Source organism: Cyprinodon variegatus, unplaced genomic scaffold (genome assembly GCF_000732505.1).
Source record: "Cyprinodon variegatus isolate N-32 unplaced genomic scaffold, C_variegatus-1.0 Scaffold1911, whole genome shotgun sequence".
Classification (NCBI taxonomy): Eukaryota; Metazoa; Chordata; class Actinopteri; order Cyprinodontiformes; family Cyprinodontidae; genus Cyprinodon; species Cyprinodon variegatus.
Window position 1 is genome coordinate 10,884 of NW_015152364.1, and position 5,095 is coordinate 15,978.

At 37.9% G+C, this 5,095-nt stretch overlaps 1 long non-coding RNA gene across 3 annotated transcripts; it reads right to left on the reverse strand.

Annotated features, from left to right (window-relative positions):
- Nucleotides 1–1,492: 1,492 nt before the first annotated feature.
- Nucleotides 1,493–4,127, reverse strand: LOC107104839. 3 transcript variants are annotated; one of them, XR_001482288.1, is made up of 4 exons: nucleotides 3,511–4,127; nucleotides 2,856–3,167; nucleotides 2,107–2,400; nucleotides 1,493–2,023 (listed from the first exon to the last, which is right to left on the reverse strand). It is a non-coding gene; the product is annotated as an uncharacterized LOC107104839 (long non-coding RNA). The 3 variants fall into 3 exon arrangements; XR_001482287.1 differs by having other exon boundaries at nucleotides 3,411–4,127; XR_001482286.1 differs by having other exon boundaries at nucleotides 2,856–4,120.
- Nucleotides 4,128–5,095: the final 968 nt, after the last annotated feature.

Here is a 5,095-nt window from a genome sequence, read left to right on the forward strand (position 1 = left end):
CAACAATCCACGGAGACCCGGGTGGTCTCGCTATCTCGTCCGGAATGTTGTGCTTACGAAGAAAGTCACTCGAAATAGATATCTGTGATTGATATCCAATGTCCAAGAGCGACTGAAAAGTGTACTTTCGGTAGCACTGGAATGGAGAGCCGTAAGCCGCTGCGTCCGTGCGCGCCGCCATCTTATGGTAGATTTAGTTGTTTAGTTGACTTATGCCTTGGACAAGCACTGCAATTAATCCAAAGAAGTGCATCAACCATAAGTGCTTATTGAATAGTGCTGGAAGTAAGAAAGGAGGTAAGAAAATGAAACAGGATGGTTCCTGTCATGAGTTAATTTAATTTAGGAACTTCTCAATGTTCTTATCTGATGTGTAGCAATTATACAGTTTCCCACATTCTTTTGCCTGACAGGACGTATAGGAACAGCCCGCCTTATGGAAATGAAGGATTTAGCTGCTGATCTTCTTTTGGCTTTAAGGTTCCAGGGAAAATATTCTCCAATTTGGTTGTCCCACCTGCCAATCTTTATCACATAGTGGTCTTACTGCCCATTCATACCTCTAGTGTAAAATAACCAGTTAGCTTTAGTTTTATCAATTAGCTTGTCTGCCTTATCTGTATATCTTGAAAAATTGTTAACTTTACCATTAACTATGAACACTTTAAGCTGACATGTTTTAGATTTACCACAAGGGGTCAGTAAAATACAGCTGTTACAGTTGCAAACATGTTTAATCAAATGTTGTCAGAAGAATATTTTTTTTATTTACTTATTGTTAACCCTTAAATTATCCTTCAATACAATTAAATTGAAGTTCAGATTGAAAAGCTGCTGCTGTGTGTTAGTAAAGACCTGGAATGGAAACTATTCTTCTGTTGTTAAAATCTGAGAACTGCTTCCAGGTTTGATTTCCGTAATCTCTGACTGAACTGAAAGGTTATTTTAGGCTTTAAAATTTGATGCTAATCGGAATCTGGATGGAATGATGTTCTCCTCACCTTGAAGGTCACGTCCAGGCAGGTACAGAGGAGACAGATCAACAATCTTTTCTCACAAGAACTTACAAGGGCTTTTTTTCTGTTAAAACTCTTGAGTTTAATAAAGTCCACATATTTACAACTGTAACAAAGCTCCATAATTCAGTAACTGTACGTTGCTGCTCCGAAACACTCATCATCACTTAAATACGATAGCAAAACTTCAATATAAGCTATAGATTATTATTTTGGCCTCGGCAGAACCTAAACCCAAATGTCTACTTCCTGTAGCAGTTTTAATAAAGGTAGAGGTTTGAAATTTTTAATTTCCCTATTTAGTTAGTTTGGGCTTAGAGACTTGGCTGTAGAGGCTGTTAGGATCAATGTCTTCTTCTCTCTTCTGTTCAGTCCTAACAGCAGAATAAGTCACAGTTTCCTCATCTTGTTTGACCTGAAAAAACAAATCAAAACTGTTTCAGTTCCACATGTATGTGGTCATTTAACATGTTTCCAAACCAATAAAAAAATGTAAAACACAGTTTAGTTCAGCCTAAATTCACATATTTGACAGGTTAATATTGAAATAAAAATAAATCTCCTCTGCAAAAAAGGGATAATATGGAACCGTAGTAAGTTAAGTTCTACAATGACAAGTAAAAAGATGAATTAACTCAGTCTTTAACCCGCAGCTTACAGTACCCCAAGGTGAAGGGATGCAACCCTCTCCACCAGGGTTAACTCCAACACAGCATGACTGAGTTGGGGAGAGACAAGCAGACCCATTCCAGCTCTCATTCTCTTTCCAGGGGCCACTTAAGAGTAGAGAAAGTTAATTCACTCTCGATTAGCTGGGTTCCAGAGCGCTGGCTGTATGTGGGCCCAAATATTTCTAGCCTGTATCACTCCACCTCATGCAAAATCTCAGTCATTACCTCCAGTAAGGTCACATTTCACATCCCCAGAGCCGATTGAAGCTACTGTGGATCGGGTCCCAGAGGCCTAAACCTCTGACTGCCACCCAATCCTCTTCACACCCTTTGCACCTTCATAGAGTTTAAATAATCAGCTGAGATTCTGCTAATTCCTGCTTCTTATCTCATTTACTCAGTAGATCAAGGCAGCCTACCTTTAAACCCAGCTGGGTAGTGAGCTTCTACCTTTATGCTGTTTCCTTCAACAAACTGGCAGGTGTATCTTCTGTTGGTGACGCTCTGATGCTGCACAGTTAGAGAGGAAACACAGCTGCTTGGTTTTCTGAACTGGTATTGAACATTTTCACCAGTCAGTTTAGTTCCTGTCTCATCCAACCAGATGAAACTCTTCCCTGGCCAAGAACCCAACCATCTCTGTCTCTCCAGAGAACACAGTAATGTGACATCCCCATTCTTTGTTGGATCAGCAGCTGGTGAAGATGGAGAGACTGAAAGAAAAATGAAAACTGTTGTCTGAGATTAAATGATGGAGAAGAAACTTTATATAAAGTGAGAAACCTAAAAAGACAACTTTATCTCATATTTATCATATTTACATTTATCTATCAAAAGTAGAATAAAAATAAGAAACTATTACAAAAAAAACAACTGATGAAACTTCAGATGTTGTCTTGATGTTTCTTGGTGATTGATGCACTAATGTTGCAGATCTGAGCAGGTATTTATCAGCAAGTGTGTGGACTGATGTGTGGTTGAAGCATCACACAGAGCTGAATAAATGATTGGTTCACACTCTGACAGAACAACATTTGAACTTCTGACTGCATCAGATATTCATCAAAACTGATGATGTCAGAAACATCTGTCCAACACAAGTATTTCACAATGTTAATGAGAAGGAAAGAGTCTGACAGCATCAGATCATTCAGGTCTACATACTCACTGGTCAGAACTTTCAGACCAACAATGCCATCATCGCTGCCATCTGAACCAGGTCGACAGGTGTAATGTCCAGCATCTTCAGCAGTGATGTTGTTGATGATCAGAGAGCAGTTACTGTCCACATTTAACCTGGCAGCTCGAGGTGAACTCTGAACATTTCCATGCTTAACATCAAATGGAGAACTAGCACCTTGATCTCTGTAGTAAAACCAGTTAACAATGGAGCATTAGTAAGAAGATGCAGGACTGTTACAAGGTAGAATGACATCATCTCCAGATCTATGATAGAGATGAAGATCTCCTCCTCTTGTTCCTGCAGCAGAGACAAAGACACATTAAAGTTTGACACATTTCATCCTTCACAGACAAGATCATCAAGCTTGATTTAAAGATGTGTAGTCAATTAATTATTTTTTACTTATTCTATTTCTCAGTATGACATTAATTTTCAACCTTTTGAAAAAGCAATCTAATACATTTTGTAAGGATTAATCATTACATTTTTAATCTCTGACAGGTTAGAAGTTTGATAGAAAAAAGATGCTACAGAGATTACCTTCTGCACAAAGTAGATGTTAATTCTTATATCCCCATAAAATATTTCAGTAAACCAATGTGTCCTTTAATTTTTTTTTTCAGCTAAAACAGATCTTTACCTTCAAACTGAAGAAAGGTACTGATGTTATTTCCTCTTTGTGGCTGAATCAATCGATGGGGAAAAAAGCTTCACACCAACATTTCACAACTATTCAGTCGTTTGCTATTTCTTAGAAACTGACAGAAAACCACTAAAAGAAGAACTAGTTGCACAAACTTTACCCAGAAAAAAAAACGTTTACACTACATTAAATTCATTCACTTTATAACACTCAGATCAACTAAAGGGAGTCATTTAGCTGTAGGATTATGATGGGGAAGACCTTTTTTATTTTATTATAGTTTCTATGTATTTCAGTCCAGCTTGTTGTCATTTCCTCTGCCTGAGCAAAGAGGAAGTGTGATGTATTCTAATGAGATGCAGTCAGTCCACTAACACCCAGCAGCTCTGAGACTCTGCAGACAGAGCAGTTAAACCGAGTCAGAACAGAATCCAAGCAGGTCAAAGTGGACCCCTTACAGCAGAGGAGTCAGACTCAGACCCACAGACCAAATGTGATCAATGAGATCAATCCAAATGTCTACTAGAGCTGACCCACTGGTAGACACTACTGTAGCAGTTTGATGTTATTACACTAGACTGCTAAAATGAGAAGCTATTCCTTTAGAAAATTATATGAGCAGCTTTTCCTTTGAAAAGATGACAGATCCATTTCAAAACAGCGGTTAACTTCCTTTTTCAAAATCATTATTTTAACATAAATTTAATATGTTGCCAATCAAAATGTGAAATATGATCTTTAATGTCAAAAAAATTGAATTCATGGATTGTTATTTTGAGTGTTAATTTGTGAATGCTCTGCTGCTGAGTTGAGCTGATGCTACAACCAATCACATCAGTAGAAGAAGAGATGCCAGCTATCTGGGTTGGACCAGAGAACATCAGTGTAGATCAGAGAGCAGCAAACTGAGCTTTACTGATTGTTTTCTTTATTCTCTGTTCTTCCTGATCAAAGGAAGAAACTGGTTGGTTGGATTTTATAGGAGGAAGTTTTTTTTTAAAACTGAATGAGACTTTAAACAAATGAAGCTACAGAGGTTTTGACCACATTTGTGATAATTTGATATGATTCTGACTGATCATCGGATGATTTCTTATTTTCATGCGGAGCAGATCTGCATTTATGTTTTATATTAGATTTATCTGCTTCTGATTAACTCCTCAGAATCTATATGATGTGATTGAGATAATGAAACATTAATCACCTTCTGTCTGTTTGCCTCCAGATTTTTGCCTGAGAACAAATCCAGAGATTTTGGGATTTATTTTGTTATAGATTACAACAGAAGTTTAGAGAAAACTTTTGTATATTTATTGGGAAATAAAAAAGTAAAAAAGTTACACATGCAAAGTGAAGCAAAATATAATAAAGCGTTTGTCAGGTCTAACACCTCAAACACTGTAAAACAAGGAAAGAATGACACATGCTACGTTCACACCGGACACAGCAACAACAGCAAAATCGTGCCTGCTGCTTCAGTTTTGCTGTTTGTACCAGTTACTTCTGACACGCGGCTGAAGCAGCTTTGCTGCTCTGGCTGCGCAGTGCAAAGGTGGGTCTGACGCGCGTTGGGCGGAGCTTC